This window comes from Athene cunicularia (assembly GCF_003259725.1).
Source record: "Athene cunicularia isolate RWA chromosome 4 unlocalized genomic scaffold, athCun1 chr4_part1, whole genome shotgun sequence".
Taxonomy (NCBI): domain Eukaryota; kingdom Metazoa; phylum Chordata; class Aves; order Strigiformes; family Strigidae; genus Athene; species Athene cunicularia.
Window position 1 is genome coordinate 6,998,315 of NW_020799098.1, and position 18,799 is coordinate 7,017,113.

Here is an 18,799-nt window from a genome sequence, read left to right on the forward strand (position 1 = left end):
CCATTGAAAACAGTCTGGAAAATAGTCTTATTAAATCTTTGGATTAAAGAACAGTTCATATTGCAGAGTCTAAACATTTAAGTATTTCCACATCAAAAGTTTGATTTTTCTTTAAAACAGCAAGTGAATACATTTCCATCCAGACACTTTTGAAGCAAATCTGCTGTAAAAAAATAAAAACCAGGAGACACTTTAATACAAATTTGCAGTAGAAAAAACCTTAAAAAAAATTACAGTCATTAGTGGGTGCCTGGTTTAATTAAAAGTTCATTTGACCAATTTCATCAGACCATTTCTGCAGGTGGGCCTCTCAAGATCCAGCTTAATTAGATCTCACAAAACACTCAGGCCATGAAGAATAAAAGAAAACTTACTGTTTCTGCAGCATAACATTCAGTCATGTGTCCAAACACACCATGAGATAACCAAAGAGAAAAAAAAAAAACAAATGGCCCAAAATTGTAGACAAAATTGTCCTTATGGATGATCAACATAAATACAATCATTAAACTTTTGTGCACAGGTTTCATGTGAAACAATAAATACATTCATTCTCCTCAAGAGTCTCATTTGGTTTACTACATGTGACTATGACTATATGCTGGGAGGACACTAAGATTTTCTCATTAAATCTTTGATCTTTGGGAGGATGGGAGGGGAGAAACCTAAAAAAATAAAAAACAAGGGACTCTCAAACACTTCCAGAGGTACATACCATGAAAGGGTGCAAACAGTAGAGTGGAACTTGGTCCACACACCTGAATTCCCACCCACCTCTCCTGGAGATTCAGCCATCTAAACCAGTGCATGCAGCCAAACAAGAAAGTATGCAAATGCTGAGCTTTCATTGCATAAGTAGTAATTGCACAGTTACATAACAGTAGGTCAACAGTTTTGGAAATTAGGAAGAAAATTCTTTAAAAACTCCACTTTCAGAGAAAATAACTTTGTTCATGTGGAAGCATGTACATAATGAACTCCCAAATGCTTTAGCAATATAGTCATGAATAAACTCATGAGGGCTGAATAAGCATTTACACAAATGCACTTAGAGAGTTCATAAAATAGCAGACCACACCAGATTAAAAAACCCACAGGATGAAAACGCTCCAGAGCTGTGTCTCATATCTTTAAAGCCAAATGGCAGAATAGGAAACGCTGGCACGTTCTGGAGAGAGATTTTTCAAAAGCAACGAAAAACGAAACACTGATCACACCAACTCATTGACTGGCGCTCCTAAACAGCTGCATACTAATGTCCTTGCATACATTAGAAAGTATTAAAGAACACTTTGAAATAAACAGACAACTTGAATCTTGGCAAACGAACTGATAGCATATAGTACTTATAGCTTCATATTGGAATATAGTCAAATGTGCTAGTCATTGCTGAAAGTTAACTGCCCAAGAATACATATGCCAAACAAACAAAAACATTGACTTGAAGTTATATCCCCTTCATTAAAAGCCATTAAAAAAGTGAGACGTATCAAAACTTTTCATGGTTGTTCTATCTATTCTTAGGTTCATAGAAAAAGAAACTGGAAGAGAGCGCTCAAAAGGTCATCTGGCCCTCTCCTTTCCCAAGCCCGGATCATCTATACTTCTCTCATTCCTGAAAGAAGTTGTCTAAACTGGAGCTTAAGGTCTCAGATAACAGAGACTGTGTAGGATTTCCAGGCTACTGGACATCCTATCTGTGTAGGATCCCAGAGTTTCTGTATCATTATGCTTAAAAGAAATGTTGGTTTCATTTTAATAAAGTTCAACCTGCCTGACACTCTCTTGCCATGATCTAAATTCATTATTTCTTGTACTCTCCACCATGACTCTACAAAAACTTTTTGCATATCTGAAAGCTGTTATGTTTACCCTTGGTAACCTTCTCTTCAAATTAGACTCTAACTAGTCCTTTATTCTCCCTTCCAAATCAGGTTTTCCAAGACTTAGATCTACATGACAATTTAATACAATGTAATTTAAAAATTAGTAAAATTTAATACAATTTTATATCTTGCTATTTGCAATGAAATAGAAAGTAAAATGGAATACCATGAAACAAAAAATAAAATCTGTAGTCATAGAACGACCCCATGCCAAACAAACATTTTAAAAAGATGAACATGAGAGATTAAAGGGTTTCTTTGGTCTCAATATTTTAGCCAACCTCTTCATCACAGGTGAAATAATACATCACAATTTTATCAGTAACTTTCATTGATAAAATCATGAGCAAAGTGACAAGCCAGATGCTTTTCCTCATACAACTAGAACATTGGCAAGCACTCTCTCACTTCCCTTGTTCCCCTTCCCTTATCCTGAAGTACTCACATTGATGGAAAACAAAAAACTATGATCAGTTTGTCAGAAGTGACACAACCACCTCTATTGATTCAGTTCCACAATTCACATCTGGTGCGGAGCTCACGCATCCCTCTCACTAGCCATAGTCTGTGTCACTTCACAGAAAGACATTTCTTCAACTACAGATGAATTTCCTTAATTTTGTCTCAACATTAAATATGCGGTATTACAAAAACACCTGACCCAAATAAAAGCCCTAGGCAGCTGTTATTTTTTAATATAAATCTTCCTGTAATCCATCACACAGAAATAGAAAAAGTTTCTACAAAGTCTCTTTAAAGCAAAACTGAAAACTTTATTATAGATAATTTCCAAACCTTAGGTCATCAAAATTGCAAATCTGGTCTCTAACTAGTGGGTATAATTATTGTCTGGTCTAGCTGAGAAAAAGACTTTGTCGGCCAGACTTTTATTAAAAACACTGTAGTTGATTTCTCATCAATATTCAGCCCTATATTTTTGGACACTAACAGGCAATGCCAGAAAACACATCAGAAGGCAAAGTGCACAAGTTATTTCTGGTTGTTAAAAAAAAAAAAAACCAAAAACTAGTAAAATTAAACTGAGAAGGAATACAAAGGAATCCTAAAAGCATTATCTTAGTTTCATCCTTGTGATAGTTTGGCCATACCATGACTTGCAACACAATGTTTCTAGATCACCGAGATGATCCCCTGCTGATTCCAATGGGATTACAAGGAAGAAATGTTCAGTTTTAAGAGGAATGAGCCATTACAGTACCAGTGATAAGTTTTAATACCAAACAGATGCTAACAATGTTTTATATTGCTTGGCAGTGTTTTATTGTGCTGTAAAGCTGAGATGTAAGACAGAGGTGGCAGTTACTGCCTTGCCTTTCAGGTCTACATCATCTTTGTAGTTCATCAACTATAATCCAAATCCATTAAAACCATACGAAACTGTACAGAAAGCTGGAAACACCATATAAATGTGACTATCAAGTTAACCTATGACTTGATCAGCATCAGATACAACAATACTTTATATGACAAATTGAATCCAGAAGCAAAAACTTCAATATCATCTTTAAATAACAGATTTTAAATAACAGAGTTCTGTACCTCATAAAAGCAGCAGCCACTTCAGTCAGGACCTCCAGGTCCTTTCCAGGGCATCAGAGTTTTGTTTTAACACAAACTTTTGGGACATCTGAGGGTTCATCTGATTTTTTTCAGTGACCAAAGAAAAATCTAAGGATTTCCAACATCAATTCCTCACCAAAAAAAGCTTTTTACCCCACAGAAGCACACATCTCTCTGAAGTACATGCCCACAATCAGGCATCTTCTTAAATTTGATCTGGAATTAGAAGTAGATGGACTGGTTGCTTCAATGGTATAAAATCAAGTAAGAACCTCATTCTCCAAAACAAGGTGGGGGAGGGAACACATTCTCTTTCTCCTCCTCCTGTTTCAGAGCTCACTCAAACACTTGAAGAAAAAAAGTTACAGTGCTTAATGATTTGAATACCATTGCATAATTCTTAACAAAACCCTCACAGATGCAATGACCCACAGTGAAAATGGTCTACATTTAAAACATGGAGAACTGAAAACTGAGAGCATCTATTTTTTGGTTATTCTGCACTATACACTACATGTGAAGTGTATTATAGGGTTAACAAAGTTGACAAAGCTCGGTCAGCCTTCTTTCTATGCCCTTTCCTCTCCACCCCTCACCCCCCCCTGCTGCTAAATTAAGAATGTTAAAAACCAAAATGTTTAGTTCAACACCATTTTTTTTCTTTAACTCCAAATTGTGAGATACTTAACACAACATCTTATACTAAGCACAACTGTGTCCAAAATGCTTTATTACATTATTGATCTTATAACACATGCATCTCCAAGCAATCTATATCATGTTTTTCTTTATAAGCCTGTGTTTATAAAGCAAAAATAAGCAAATAGAAATGATGAGTAGTTTATTTCAAATCTTCTTCCAATAGTAAATCCCCAGTCAAAAAGAACAATAAAGGGGAATCATACTTAGTTTGACAAAGAGCAGCCACAATAATAAGGTGGCCCACTTTCACACTCCCTCCTGCTCTACGTAACTCGATCGTATTTTTCCCAGATATGGGACTTCCAAATATCAGAGAACCATCACTAACTAGAAAAAAGCAATGCAAAGAATGAATAGGGAAGAATTCTCACTGGGGAGGACACGCACCAACTCTATTGTAATGAGTAATTGTATTTCTAGGCTCGGAGAGTGAATTTTGTGCTCTGCTTAAATAGGTATTAGGTCTTAGCAAGCAACCCATCCACACACCACATGTAAGGGAAAAGACTGTAAAGTTTAGTGCTGTCGCATTAAAAGGAGCTGGTAAAAAGATGCCAGATGTTTTCTCTAGAAAAGAGGAAGGATCATGTAGATCATCACATGCTACACTACTTGCTATAGGACACTTCTTGCTACGAAGGAACCGCAAGATCCATTGAAACATTCCTAACAGCTCACTGTGGTACACAGACATCGACAAGGCTGAACCTTCTTTCTTACCAGTATGACCAAAGAAGGTAGAGATTTTTGAGACTACAGACTATCATTATTTTACATGCACTCTCTCTTTTAGTCCCCCAGAGCCGATGAGAGACAACCACTCTCACTACCGATCAGCTCAAGCCTATCCACTGCACATTTGCTGTACTTCTAAGCAAGTGTCACTACAGTTCATCAGCACCACACATCAAGCTTGCAGAGAACTTGCTGTTAATTGTCACAGTTACTTAACTACCACTTGTGTGAATCCATCTTGTGTTTCATGCCCTGATAGATTCTCCAGGAATACTTATTTTTTTCCAGATTGACATATCGTCCAATAGAACAGAAAACTCGTCTATAACTAGGTTTAATAAGGCACTATAACCAGGTTAAATATATATTCTGGATATTAATCTCACACAGGATTTAGCATACATTTCTGAAAACAACAAACTCTTTTTGGATTGTACCAGGATCTCCAAAAACTCAAACAATGGAAGCTTTTGGCCTGTCAATTCAAATTCCAAATTCTTGTTGGATCTCAGTTGTGTAATTGGCAATACGACAAATTCTTTTCCTACACAAGAACTGCAGCAGAAATTCCCCCTGATGCTTACTTAGCATAACCTTCCTAATTACTCAAGAGTCAATGCTGAGGAGGGAAGCCTTTATCACAAAGTCTGCTCTGGGACATGTGGCTGCCAAGTGCCATGGCATGTCTGTCTTTGACAATGTAAAATATTTTTGGTTGAATGTAATTTTATTTATTTTGGTAGCAAGACTAAAGAGGGACAGGATGTTTATTCTGCTGACAAGCTGAACCCATAAAGCTTAAGGGATACACCACATTTGACAAAATATCGCTGGAAACCACCTTCTTTGATACATCACTTGTTAAAATTCCATATATTACTCATTTTGTATCTATACCCATTTCATTACTCATAATGGTTTCATAAAAAGAATTATATTCTTCCTCAGAGAATCAGCACACACATAATAAAAGACAATTTCTTTGTTACTGTAGAGTGATAGTTAATGTGCCAATATGTCATTTCATTTCAAATTTAAAGTGAATTTAGTTTTAATTTAATCTCGAGTTAACTATCCTATCCAGAGGTATGTATCCAGATGTTGAACAACAAAAATGGAATGTTGATTTATAATCTAAAGCCTTATTATACCCTTTTTATAAGACCCATTTTTATTGTCAGTGTTGATATCAAAGTGAATACCAATTTGAAAAAATACCAAATCAGACTACAAACTGTATAAAACTTTCACAGCAGTGAAACTAAATAATGCAGCCATTTGTATAAAGAGAAATGGATTATTGTGACAAGTAGCTGGACATAACACTATTTCTAAATTTAAATTTTATGCAATCCCAAACTTAGGAAATATACATTTTTTGCCATCAATGTGCACCAAGTCTAAGACAGAACTCTACAAGTACCTCTTACAAATAACATTTAAATTATCTGCTCTTTATAATACCTCTTGTTTACATCACACCTTTCATTTCAAGGCTCTCAACCATATACAAAGACTGCTAATAGCAAAAAAAAAGGTAATTTAAGAGAAGGACATCACCAGATAGGTTCCTTGCTATAAGCTAACATCTCAAGATGATAGGAAAAATTAATATCTGCACTGCATATTTTTAGCCACTTTGCAGTTAGACTGCTTTGGATGTTTTTATTGCATAGTCAATGTTTACTATTTGTAACGATAGCGATTGTCATTTTTAATTAGCACTGGGTAACAGCCTACTAACATAAAAGACTTTTATACTTACAATAAATAACCATTGGCTGAAAAAAAAGCCTTCATAGCAACTTTAGATTTACATTAGCTTTGTGAACTTCAACACATACACACAATAGCTTCTTCCAGAACCACACAAACTTGATTACTGCCAACCAAGATCAATTTTATACCAATTACAAATTTAAGAAAGGATGCTGAAATTACAGTGGGCATACTCTTAGAAATTAATGCTTCCACCTCTAAAAAATACCCTGTGAATCCATTAACAAAGGTGATAAAATGTTTTAGTAATGAAAGACAAATGCTGAAATTAAGACAACACTTTCCAGGATACAAAGTTATCCCAGTCTGAACGTTACAATTAAGACTCTACACAAAACCCTCACTTTTTATAAAACAAAGATATTAAACGTATCATGAAGGAAAGGTACTCTAATTTTAAGGAATAGTTGAAAAATTGACACTGGATATTAAACAAGTTACTATTTCATGTCCACATCATTTCTTCTCAAACATTAATTTCTAATTATGACATTGTCAGAATTCACAGTAAATAACATTATGGAAATGGCTGTCACTCAGAGAAGCAGCTTCCTGAAAATAACACCAATCCAACTGTTCACACTACTCCCAAAACATACACCAGAAGTACATAGCGCTCTGCATGGTGCTCTGCACACTTCATCCTTACCTTTCAAGTGTCAGAATGTCATTGCCTCTGCTCAAAACACTCAAAAAATGTCATTGCCTCTTCTCCAAACACTAGAAAAGATTTTGGACTCTACCCCCATCGATACAATTTGAAGATCTCCAGCTGACAATACTCTGATCCATCAATATTATGAAGATAGAAAAATGCTTACAAAAATCAAAGCAGTGGGATAGAAAACAGCTGACAAAAACTTGTTTCCCAGGACAGAAACAAACATAAACACACTGAGGAATTTTCAAGACTGTACTCATAATATTCATTAGAACACGCTAGCCATATGCTAGGAGAAGGGTCAGTTGAGCATTTTCTCCTATACAACACCCATTTACATCTTCAGGCTTGTTAACAAACTATCAGTTTCTCCCAAGATGGATAGGGACGATCACAATCTATAAAGTACCTCAAGACTAGACTGCTGTGCCTTTCCTTACTTAATTCGGACATTACTCCATCTAGAAACACATCCAAACAAACAGAAAATCTTATTGCCATTTCTGGGAAACTTGTGACTAGCAGGCAAAGCTATCATCAATGGTCCCTAAATCAGAAAAAAAACAAAAAACAAAAAACATATATATATATATATACACACACACACACACACACACACACACACACACACACACATTTAGAGTACACTACTGCAAGGCAAAACATTATCAACCAACCATAAACACTGAAAAAAAATCATGAGGAACAGAAGTAAAGATGTAGTCAAACATACAACAGCTTAAAATCAAATGCAAACATCCAAAAGTTAGAACATTAAAGAGTGCTTAAAATATCTGCCATACTTATCTATGTAACTACTAATTGTGCCGTACGATGCTAATTAGAAAATCGAAACTATTTATTCTTATATTTATAACCTGTGCATTCTACTGCTAACTTCTTGTCCTCTGTAGGTTTATACTGCTTCCCCCCAGTCACAGCAGGAGCAGGCAAACTTTTCCATACAAGTTTTTAGCATTTCCACAGATTAACTGGGAAGTTAACCTTAACTGGGCAGGCAGAGATGCTCAAGTTAAAAGCAATGTGACCTAGATTTAATTAAGTCTTATTCAAAATTAGCATCAATAAGGCCCAGAAACCTTGATACCCCATCAAGTGTGTTTATTTTGATATGGTCATATCAGGATCAGAAAGGTTAAATTTTGTACTGCTCCTACAGGGATGAATATACCACCTTGTTTTTGACATCTTCATCAGTATAGCAGTGTAGAGCTGAAGGTAATACAGTGTATCTTATATAACGGATTTTATCTGCCTAACTTTTATGGTGCAGTGACTCTACCACAATCTTTACTTTCTTCAAGCTGACTTCCCAGGAGGTAAGAATCTGCAAAATCAATTTCCTGTCCCACAGTTATTGAGTAGAATGGGAAATGGCAATTTTTTCCCCTGAGAATCTTTGCCAGATACTTTGACCCTAAAAGTAAACAGGATCTTTCCTTTAATTTCTGTGCCAGCATTTGGGGAAACACATCAACCCATGTGCAGCAACCTAAGTGTAACAGACCTCTTTGAGTGTGTCTCACAGTCTGAACTTCACTGGTCACCTTTTCTCTGAAATCACATTGAAGGATATTATGGACTTTGTTTTTCATATCTATTTGTACCAGAGGGCCCGAGGAATGATATACTAGCTGCATTAGATCAAATTCACATCGCTTACAAGGAATGACTATGACACTGATATCACCCCCTCACTGCAGAAATAGAGGCTAAAAGAAGAGTGAATGTTCAAAAAGGTACTATGCTTAAAAGTACTTAGAAAAAAATATTCTTTAAATATCAACTTCTATTTCTACTTGTCTGTCACAGTGCAGCATAAACAAAGTACCAAAAAAAGTGTACACATACATTTTACAATTTAAGAGGAGATACAAGAAAATGTCATGCCATGCTCCCTCTGGAGGTGTATCAGGAACCAAAGCAGGGAAATGATGAAGTATCTACAAAAAAGGGCAGGCAAAAGCTTTCAAACCAACATTATATCCTTGCAAAAGGCAGGGAAGATATTCCAATTCGCATAGGTATTACCAGTTCACACCATTCTCACAGGTTAACTGGAATTAACTTTCCTCCACAAAACCCAAGCAGTCATCTGAGAAAAGTAGAGAAATACATTAACAACATAGTTATAATGATTTCCAGAGAAATTCCACCTCATCTTTACTCTTCTAAAGGGAAGCTGTCATGTAGTTGATGCTTTAAGATTTACCAATCTAACAAATTACATAATTTACTAGATAGAGCACACTCAGTTTCTCAAAGCTAAAAGAATCCTTCTCCACATGCACACATACATTTCTTACTGAGAAATATAAACAGAAGCTGTTTGGATACAAAAACTTTCATTTATCCTATTATTTATGTGCTAAGACATATTCCAGGCACTGTGTGGACAGAAAATACCATTGCATAAACAAATTTTACAGACTAAGCCATATTGGCTTCTTTTCCAGATGAAGAAAAATATTCCTGTCAAATGGAAAACTGTTGGAAGAAATTTGGTCTTAAGATTATAAAGTTATTTTTAAAATAAAATCTTGTTCGTTGAAAAAAATAAAAGTATATTTTTAAAAAGCATGTGGGGCTGTTTCCACTACAGCCAAGAGTAGAAAACAGCAAATGCCCATTTTCCATAACAAAATACTGACTCTTCTATCTGTAAAGATACAAATAGATAATTGAAGCAGGGTAACACATGAAGGAAAGTCTGGAAATCTAAAGTGCAATTTGTACTTCAAACTACGATTTATTAAATTTTACCATCAAATTTAATATTTAACTGCTCCTCTCTGGCAATTGATTAAACTGATCAGTCCTTGGCAAGTCACAAATGATAAGTCTTGTTGTGAACTGTGATGAATAATCTCTACAGGCTGACAGTACGTTCTAATTCTTTCTGAACCTATTTTCACACTTTTTCAGCATTAAGCTATCCCATTACTACACTGCACCTGAAAAGAATTTACATAGCTTCATATGATGTGTAAATTGAGCAAGAATCATCTCTCAAGGATCTTAGAACTCTTCAGATTTTGTATTGCCTTGGAGAACTTCCATGACCATGCAGGAAAAGAACAAGAGAAATACTGTAAACTTTAGTCCTGAAAACCCTTATTCACTTTAGTAGATCCAGTGATGTAACTGAAACTATTCAGTTATTTGAGACTGAGCACAAACATAGCTGTTTGCACTGGAATTCTCAATCTCACATTTCTTGGTTTTGCAGTCTACAAATTTAATCGAGAAGACCAGAGGTTCTCTGATAGGAATGTAAATAGTCTCAGTGGGGAACATCCCAAGATGCTACTAAAACTACACTTCTGCCTGAATCCCAACAGAACAGGTGAACAAGTCAAGGAAGGTCCATCTTTTGTTTAAAATTTTAAAACAGAGATTGATAAACTGTCAGTAGTCAATATGAAGGTACTAACCAGCCAGCTGATATTCAGCCACCTAAAAAACTTCTAAATTAGCAACAACAGTCTGGAAATACCTCATCAGCACTATCCCTGAGCTTTTTTTCTGGAAACAATTTATTACCAAATCACTAGTGATTTCATTTTGTTAATGTTTTGTGACTTTTGATGCAAATGTCATGTGAGTATCCACCATCCACTGGTCATGTGTGCTGCTGTAAGACAAAATATTGCTTGCCTTGAAATTTCATCAGTAGATATTGAAATATTTTAAAAAGAAATGACCACTAGTCCCCTTCCCATAAATGGAAAATAGAAAAAGAAAGGTGAATTGACTTGCCCTAATCCAATAGCAAAGGAAAACACTATTTGCTCCAATTCCACTATTCCTAGCCATTAGATTGTATCCTGTGCCTGAAATATGCGCTATATCACTTTTAAATATAATACATCCTAATAAAGGATTATACAACAATTTCAAAATACATTGAACAATGAAATGAATTGTCATGCATCAATAGCTATATCTGAATTTTGCTCTAGCTTATGAAAGCTTTCTGCTTCAATCTAAAGTAGCAATCTTTATATAAATAAAAATTTAGATCTGAAATAATAATCCATTATTAATGCAATAATGATGTACCATTCCATACAAATATCAAATGCAACAATAGGAAAAAAAGCAAAATATTGTGCACTAACAGCAGCAATGAAATTCTTTTTCCTCGTCTTTCTCTCTATTAGGGCAAAATACAATCAGTGAGTTTTGAACACTTTCCAAGTAATTACAACTTAAAAACAAAAGTCAATAAATTCTGAGTTTATTATTTATATTGTGGAAAAAATTTGCAATGAATTATACTGCTGTTGGGTCTATTACTTATCATTTTGCCTCAAGTCCAAAAGTGTACATTCCACTCACAGGTTTAACCCATGCTGTGGCACTGCAGTACTGAATACAGTATCCTGAAGAGTTATCTGATAACACACACTTAGAACACTTGAGAAAGTAAAGTGTGGAATCATGATCCACAAAAAGCTAAAAGTATTTCCTAGCAAATCCATAAACACCTTAAAACTTTGAACACCAAGAGTCTAAACTATGCTGAACTACTCGTTCCCCTTGCAGACTTCACATAAGACAAGTGTTTTTCAACCACTATGTTGGGCAGGGTTCAGGGAAGAGGGGAAACTCAAAACTTTTAAATATTTTATTAAAGATGTTTGGAATGCATTGCCAAAACCCCAGTACATTTTAACCTCTATTACTAGAAAGCAGAACATACCTCATACCCCCAAGATATCTCTGCACTGTCATAATGAATGTACTTTTCACTATTTGGGGGAAATGGTCCCTCTACACTGGAAATTAAACCTGACCTCTCCCCTTTCTGTTTCCTAAGTATTCAAAACAGCTAATCACTAATCAGTATCTCTGGTGGTTCTCTCAGAACACATGATTTATGTGCAAGAATGACAATCCTTCCCATATCCCTCTGAGCTGATCAGCATAATCTGAACTTGTTCCCTGAAAAGCTCAGGGCAATGCTGAACCCTCTCTCAACTCAAGAAAAATCAGAGACATGGTCAAAGTCTCTCTGGCTGCATTTCAAGCTCCCCCAATATTTACCAGCTAGATCACTAAGCTCTGATTTTATTTTCCGCTTCACATGACCACCATTTTTGAAGTTTAAAAAAATTAAGTCCTAAATACACATCATATGCATGCTTAAAATTAGAAATGCTATGCAATCCAAATAAATCAATATTGCTTAATTCTGCAGGAACTGAAAATGAGTTAATTCAGAATATCAGATTTTGCCTGATTTTATGCTGTCACTTGGTAATATAAAAATCTATTCTGGGTTCTGGTTTTGTTTTGTTGGAGTAGGAGGATTATTTTAATATGGAGAGGATTGATTTCATTCCTGTATGCGTGAGCTGCTGTTGATATTCCCAACCAGAAAGATTCCTTTCTAGTATTATCATCAATATATATTACAAGAGAATGTTTACTTCCACCCTGCCTCTGCTCTAAAAGCCTCCTCAGTGTTAATTCCCACAGCAAGGCTACAGGTCTCCTGCTCAAAATTTCTCTTTAGATTTTCTAATCCTTTTCTCCTTAATCTCCATTATACAAAAAGAAATCCACATATGCATGGTCTGTGAGAAGCTAAGTAACTTTACCTCTCACCATAGTTACCACATCTGATTTAAACCACTGGCTCCGGACATTGAATCATTGTCCTTTAAGATTTCAGATTTTATTTGTGTATGCCTCAATACATTCAACAAGCATAAAATTCTAAAAACAGACTGATTTTAATATCATTAGTAGGCAATTACATTTCAATTTATGCGACTGCAAGATAACATACCATCCACCTCTGCTATTACTGTGCTCTGTGTGTTGTTTTCCAGGATCTCAAAAGCTAAAATGTTTAAATGTGTTACTATGACTGTTACTAAAAAGATTTTCTGTCTAATTCAATTCTTTGAATGATTCTGAAACAATTTTACATTCAGATTACCATTAATGTGCTCAACTATTCTATTAGACTTTTTTGTTTCTCATGGTAACCAATTTTATTTGACTTAACAGAAGCTGTTCAAATATTTAAAGGCACTCCGAGATGGCAGGAGTTTATCTTGGAGCATACATGTTGTGTCACCGATATTCCTTTCCTTGCTCTTACTCGCTTTTTTTTTTTTTTTTTTTTTTCCTTCTTTTTTTTTTTCCTCCCTTTCCCCTTCGAAAACAGTAGCAAACAAATGAGATCTCGACTAGCTACATTGTACCGGGAACGTGCTCACTTCATCTGTTTATGTTAATATTCAAGTTACAATGGGCACATTTCGAAATTACAAGCTCGGTAGTTAAAACAGATGCTTCTTACGTTCCTTCATATGCACTGTATCCTTTTGCCAGTATCGTCAGGCGGAACGCAAGAACTAAAGTATAAACATCTGCAACACCTCTCTGTTTTGTTAACATTCTTTCACACATTTTCTTGCTAACTCCAAAAAGGCTCAACGGTGTTAAAAAAAAAAAATCCCACAACCAAAACAAAACAACAAACAGTGAAATTGGAAACATCTGCGAGATAGCTACGGAAAACGGAATGAAACATGAATAAACAAAAACATGGCGAAAGTGGCCTGGGGTTGTTACACTGTCAGATCATTTTTCCAAGCCCAACATCAAGGCTTTTGTTACAACCAAAGCGGTCATTTGCATGGAGAACCAACAGGGTTTCTTCTTCTTCAGCGTTTCCCCGATCGTAACACACACTCGCTCTCTCCGATACACACAGAGGCAAACCTCCTCTCTTGCAAACAAACAACACGGCTAAACGCACACATATTCGCAACTACGGAATCTACAGATCGCCAGCAACGCTCCGCATACTGAATAGTTTGCTACTAAGACGTAATTTAGGTATAAAAATAACAGACAAACCTTTGGAGCGCTGCCCCAGCCGGAGTTCCTCTCCCTCTGCTCTGCTGTTACTGACAAGATCAGGCTGAGATTAACAAGTCCATGCTACTCTGACAGCCTTACTCCTCTGGCTTTTTTACACACGCCGTGGGCTTTAAATAATATCAAACTTTCAAGAAAGTTAAAAATGGAATGAATTAAAGGAACGTAAAGCACAATAGCAGGAAAGCAGAAAACACTGCCTGGACAATTATTGCAGCAGCACACAGGGCACTGCTCTGTAGTTAAGGCTGTGTCAGCACTTTCTTTCTAAACCCCCCCATTTTTCAGGGGGTTGTAACTCAGAAAGAAAAAAAAAAATTGCTTATGGCTAAAAAATGACTCACAGGTAAACCCCGTCCCCTTTGCCTTTTAAAACATCCATTTAGACCGTTCAGAAAGTTACAGGAGTCTGTGCACTTTATCAGTAAGTCCCACATGCCATTTTTATGCAAATACAATGCTTCTTTTTAAAATGAGATTTCACAAGAATTTGATCTACATTGTGAATTTTGCCCCACTCCCTTTTCTTTATAAAGGCAAATTAATAAATACTTTGACACCTGAAAACCGGTTTGTGTAAACATGGGATAATTTCTAGATAACTTCTACAGGCACGCATTGCCTGAAAGGTACCAGATTAGTTACAGAGATATTAAATTGTCTGCTCACACAGCTGATTCAGCACAGACAATGGCCTCTACTGAGGTCTCAACTCTAATCCATTATGGCAACTTTGTAACCTCAATTGCTGAGTGCATCTACATTTTCCCCTGATAAGGAAAGTGTCCTTACAATCATGCTAAAATAAGGAAACAAAGCGTTCGATCTGCAATTCCTACTTTACAATGACGCTTGAAACTGTGGCACAACAGGGCAATCTCTCCTGCTGTTGTTAATGGCTGGGTTTTGTTGGTGGGGGCTTGTTTGTTTGTTTGTTGAGTTTTAACACTCTTGGGTAATTTCCTCTCAGATACAGAAATAAAGACACCAACTTCTCCAGTCCATTTACATAAACCAGGTACACTAGTACACTTTTCAGTTATAAACTTAAAGTTACGATACATTTAATGTAAAAATTGTGCAACGGCCTAAGTCTGCTGGACAAGAAAACCAAAGCTTAAATTTTGCCCCTTTTGGCTGATATGGAATAACCAAGACACCAGGCAGCTCATTTGATCCTTACAAAACTCAGTATATCAACACTTGTTCAGCAAAAGTTGTCCCTCTGCTCTCTAGGAATTTCTGACTCTGCACTACGTATTATATAAAATCAAGTAGCATCCACTGAAATTGAGCAATCATTACAAATGTTTGACTGTTGTGAATAAATCAGTAAAGCAAAAATTTCCCCAGTAGGAACTGCCTCATCCTCATCTTCTAAGTCATAACACTTTGATATTAGTATAGGTCATCTCATACTTCTGTCTTACAAAGATAGCTGTCTGGCATATTTTGAAGACAAGCTGCTTTGATATTAACACTTATTCTGTCAATGCTGTGCACAGTTATTGTTAACAAATACCAAAATTTCTCTGATTATTCAGAAGAAAAAATTAACATAGATTAAAGTCCTAAGCATCTCACAAACATCTTAACTCACCAGAAGAATATATGGTGAAGGCTTGTACTTCTCCATTATAAGATGGACAGTACAATCATCACCCATCTGCTCAGGGGAGGAGTGTTTTTCTGGCCAGTGGTGCAGCCTGTGCTCCTATCTGATCCAACATAGGACTTTATATCACTGGCTTATGCCAGTCTCATCTGCTACAATGAGAGATGATGTAACATGACACACATTCACTTTTGACACCCTGGCACTGAGGTTATAATGTCCATAAAGAGGAAAGAGAAGCAAACGTAATAAAATTTCAATCCACAGCAGTCTTCTTTAGCACGTGGAAGAAGAACACTAAGGTTTCTGCTTTGCTCCACCGAATAATATATAGAGTATTGTTTCTGAAAGACACACAATTTGCACAAATGCTTAATGGTAGAGAGATGTTTTCCACTAATCATTAATCTGGAGCAAAGCGGAAGACTATTGGAAATACTTTTAAGATACAGTCAAATAAGTCTTGGAGTAAAGGTTTGGAGTATTCTGTACACACTGCTTAATTTTAACTAATTGCTAATTCACATTAAGATACTAAAGAAGAGGACAAACATTAATAATGACTCAACTGAACAATGCCAAGAAATACAAAATGGAAGCTGATTTTTATTCTTCCTTTTACACCACTAGGGGACAAGGAAAAATAAACAAGATACAGTACACAAACCTCCTTAGTAGATCCAAATTTGTATCCCCTATTTAAGAATAATGTGATAGGATTTATAAGAACTGTAAAAACAAGTTGCATCGGTAATTAAATTAAATTTAATTAAATTAAGCCTCAGCTTTAAAACTTTGTATGGTAGGTTAAGCAGAAGACATTTATTAACCTAATATTAAAGAACAAAGATTAACCTCTGTATATGAATAACCTTACGCAGGAATAACAATAACCTTAAATATCTTCTTAAATTGAGCTGGAAACTACACATTTTAACAAGTTCAAAAGATCATTAGCTTAGTTCTTATCTCCACATTTATCATGCCAACATTTATATTATAAATCAACAGCTGCAACCTAAAGTTGAAAACATGCCAGAAATATGCATAGGTTGTATCAATATTTGCACATGGAGCCTAGAACATAAATTAGTTGACACTCAACACTTTAAGCTTCCTCTCTGAATTTGCAATATTTAAAGGTTAAAGATTAGACATGCTCCCTCTTGTGTTAAACTAAGAATACACGGAATACATGCTGTTTTCTCTGACATGATGGTTGCTTGGCCATCTGTTCCATTAGGCAAACCCTTTAACTTTGGCTACTAATGTCTGACAAACCTTCACCAGTAATTCTCCAGTTTAAAGACAGTCACGGCCTGAGCACACCGCCTGTATCCACAGAATATTTGTGTTACATTAGATTAGCTACTGTATTGTCAGAGAGGATCCTTAAGAGATTACACATAAAAAATCTGTTGCAAATAATACTTCAGACAAATACATATATAACTTGGTAAGTAACATTAAAGTCACACTTCTTTAGCCCCAGTAAGTATCACAAGTATCACAAAGTATGCCAAGTTCAAGCTGTTCAGTAACATTGGTGACAGGGAATATTGAACAGCAAATTTCCTTCTAAGTATTAGGCTACAGAATATTTAAAACAGACAAGAACGACATGAAGAATTTACAGTGCCACCTAATTATGTTTGTAAATACAGCAACAATTGAGCTAAGTTTACAGTCCTCCCCTTGACAAGCTCAGGTGAACCATTCCCAGCACAGAGCCTTAATGGTGTCAAAATCCTCCTTAGACAAATCCTCTTGCAGAATCCGGCCCCAAGATCATGTCTAGACATGAATGTTAATCCCAGGTGTAACTAACACATATTTTTTTACCAGTACACTTCTTAAACAAAGGTTTTGCACCTGGTGAGTGTTTGGCAAATTATGTTTAGGCATACATTTGCCGATTATGGTCAGTATCACAGAATGCCAGAAACAGTAAACACAAATAAATACTTTGCAGTCCAGAGCTGAAGAGGATCTAGCACTCAACTACATGACTTCACACATTTTCTTTTATTTACCACCAGCCCACTGTGGTGGATAGAAGATGCTCTGTCAGTGCAATAGGGCCTACACACGTTGGAAGTAAATAATGTTACCGAATATTTTAAGAAACACACTTGTTAAATATGACTTGCTACTTCAAACCATGAAAGTTAAATGTGTTTTATCCTCCTGGAAATAGTTGTGTTTGTTTTTCTACAGTCTTCTGAAGACCAGAAAGAATATAACCACAAACTTTAGAAAAGACAGCAAAACCCACCACAATTATCAATGGATACAGGTTTGGGGTCTCTTTAAAGCCTCAAACCACAACTACCTGAAACATATCTGCTGGCAATGGCAAGCACCTGCATCGAAAAACAGAACTTTTTCAACCAACTTCAACAGAAGAACGTTCATATTACTGCAGGTACAGATCCTGATCAGTATGTTTCCACTTTCTTACTGTTATGCTGCAGACCTAATAGCTTCAAGGTCTGACAAAGTACCTTCTGTCTCACTCCCTAAGGTGGTCAAATCACAGCAAGAAGCTTCATGTAGGGTACATATTACAGTTGAATCTCAAGACACTGCCCTCTACATATTATGAAAAAAGTATCTTGTATGTCAATAGCCAGAGGATTATTACTTGAAGAATGTTTTTATTCCTTCAGACACACAAATAGAGACAGTCTGAAGATTCAGGCCCCTTGTTTTATATGAAAACATTCACGTATGGGCGGCAGAGGAGTTTTTGTTCATTTAAACCAGTGCTTTTCACCTTATGGCCCACCTCTCAGGGACTGAAGAGAGGTCAGCAAGACAAGCAAGACTTTTGAGTCCAGCTTTACACCGGCCAGAGAGATCCACAGCTCCCTCCAGACACAGCTGAGAGCCCGCAAACCAAAAAAAAAAAAAAAAAAA

The 18,799-nt window shown here is 36.0% G+C and overlaps 1 protein-coding gene across 1 annotated transcript in view; it reads right to left on the reverse strand.

The window, feature by feature from the left end:
* The window catches only part of CTBP1 (C-terminal binding protein 1), a 237,980-nt gene extending 223,622 nt beyond the window's left edge, over positions 1-14,358 (reverse strand). Inside the window, exon 1 of the mRNA XM_026846834.1 lies at positions 14,245-14,358. The gene's annotated coding sequence lies outside the window, so the exon portion shown is untranslated. The remainder of the gene's footprint in view (positions 1-14,244) is intronic.
* Positions 14,359-18,799: the final 4,441 nt, after the last annotated feature.